Below are 2799 nucleotides of genomic sequence, written 5' to 3' on the forward strand. Positions count from 1 at the left end.
AGCATATATAGTTTTTCCAATGTTGAGTTATGTTCCTACAATCCCGTTTTTTTCTAGTATTTTGAGTATGAATGGAAGCTAAATTTTGTCAAATGGCTTTTCTCCATCCATTGAGATAATCATTCAAGCTTATGTGGTGAATTACAGTTATTGATTTCCATATGTTGAACCAACTTTGCATACCTGGAATGAACCCCACTTGATCATTGTACATTATCTTTTTAATATGGTTTTGTATGTGATTTGCCAGAATTTTTGGATCTGTATTCATCAGGAATATTAGTTTGATGTTTTTTGTTTTTGTATTTTTCCTTGATGTGTTTTTGTTTGGTTTGGGCATCAGAATGATACTAGCTTCATTGAATGTGGGAAGGGTTCTGTTCTTTTCTGTTTTATGAAATAATTTGAGCAGGGTTGATGTAAGTTCTTCTTTGAAGGTCCAGTAAAACTTGGCTGAGAATCCATCTGGTCCTGTGCTTTTCTTTGTTGGTGGGATTCTGATGGTGTCTTAAATTTTATTGCTTGAAATTTATCTGTTTAAGTTTTCAATTTGATTCATTTTGGGTAAGTCATATGTCACTATAAATTTGATAATGTCTTAGAGATTTTCTATTTTCTTGGAGTATAGATTTTCAAAGTAGCTTCTGACTATCCTCTGTATTTAAGTGGTGTTCATGGTGATATTTTTTTTCATTACAAATTTTAGAACTGAGTTTTCCGTTTATCAATTTTGTTTATTTTTTCAAAGAACAAACATTGCATTTCATCGATTTTTTTGAATTCTTTTTGTTGCTTCAATTTCATTAATTTTGGCTCTGATTTTAATTATTTCTTGTCTTCTACTGCTTTTTTTGTGTTGATTTGTTCTTCTTTTTCCTGGGTTTTGAGATATAAAGTTACATTATTAATTTGGTGATTTTCTGTTCTTTAATGAAAGAGCTCGATGCAGTGTTCCAGAGCTTTTGATATTTTGAGACTATAGCTCAGCCCTAGTTCTGTTCCTCAGCCTTGTCTGATATACCCCAAAAATCCCAGTCTTCAAGGCTCTTTGTCCAACATTGCATATCAGTGGAGTGTTGTTTTGTTTGTTTCCCATTCACCTCCCAGACAAATAGTTTCTTACTGTTTTGAGTCTTGAGTCTTGGAGTTGTGAGAAAAGCCACTTCTCACTAATTCACCATCTTGTCTCTTCTCAGAACACTATTTACAGAGCATACCATCAAATAGTTTCTGACTTAATCAGAAAGTGTGCTATAGTTAAAGAGTAAACTACAGAAAAATTGGGTTGTGTTGGAGTAAGGGAACCAAATGTAAATCTCAAATTAAAATATCAAAAAATATCTGTATGAAAATTTTACCTAGAACTGTACAATTAAACTGCAAAGTAAGCAGATAATAAACCTTGTCATAGTAGGACTGAGAATGCAAGAGATGACACCTATTTTGCCTAGTTTTGTAGTATGAATTGTGTTGGACAATTACACAAATGGTATAAAACAACATGGGTGAACCTAAAGGAAATTATGAAAAGTGAAATAAGTCAATCGTAAAGGATAAATACTCCAGGATTCCACTTATATGTAGTATTTAAAATACTCAGGCTCACAGAAGTAGAGTAGAATGGTGGTTACCAGGGATTGTTTTTTCCATTCAATGAACATAAAATTGTAGTTGTGTGAAGTGAATAACATCCACAGACCTACCATAGAGTATCATCTTTACAGTTAACCACATCATATTGTGCACTTTAAAAATTTGATTAGAAGGGGAGTTCTCTATTAAGTATGCTTACTTCAATTTTTGAAAGAGATAATATATTTGAATAGAGAAAGAAATATATCTATTATAAGGTTACCTAGCTATTTTTCAGCGTAGTTGCTTCCATTAAAAGGAAATTCAATTTGTTGTTGGCAGCAATTTTTTGACCCAGTGATTTTGGTTACTGGCTTCTAAGTCCAACGTGACTTATTTTCATAGAGTGCCACTGAACAACTGCAATATGATCACTTTGGGCAATTTTATCCCCTTCTATTTTATTTTAGTCATGGACTATAGGGAATCAGAAGCAACTTTTAAATACAAAAATCCAAACATTCTTAAAGGATGGAGGTTGAATAATTTTAAAAGTAATTCTTTAGTAAAATACTATTGATATCAAAACATCTTTGAAAAATATGGATTATTTTCTAAACAATAATCCATGCTTTTCAAAATTATCAGGGAAAAAGTTATGAAAATGGTTACATTAAAAATGTTGCACAACCAAATCTTTTATATAGATGCTATTCTGTTAAAATACTATGAGTTAGATTTTGTTCCATAATAAATTCTGTTTGGAAAATAATCAACTATAAATGAAGCTTCCTGGTGGGAATATCTCTTTCATACTCAATGACACACATATAAATCAGCTTATATTCTTGAAACAGATAAAAATCAGCCTAGATTACTAAAGTTTATAATTTAAAAATATTTCTTAATATCTAATTTTTTAGCAAATAATAAGAACCCTTTGAGAAGTTTGTAATATAACTCAAATTGATGATATGCAATACAAAGGTAAGCATGACTTGATAATTACTTTAAAGAAAAAAATAAAAACAAATGATTTTACTGCATATCATAATCAAAATCTTACTAAAGCAAAAAATATCCTCTTTTGTATTAGCTGAATGCAGAGGAAGAATCTTTTATATTAAAGAAAACAATAAGGAAAATCTCAGAAGAAATACAGAAGGAATGCATTTGTATTTTGTTTGTGCCAGAAAATTTAGGAAATTGAATATTTATTCAATATAT

The sequence above is a fragment of the Marmota monax genome, unplaced genomic scaffold (assembly GCF_021218885.2).
Source record: "Marmota monax isolate L192 unplaced genomic scaffold, Marmota_monax_Labrador192_F-V1.1 WCK01_AAM20220418_F8-fsc00110, whole genome shotgun sequence".
NCBI lineage: Eukaryota > Metazoa > Chordata > Mammalia > Rodentia > Sciuridae > Marmota > Marmota monax.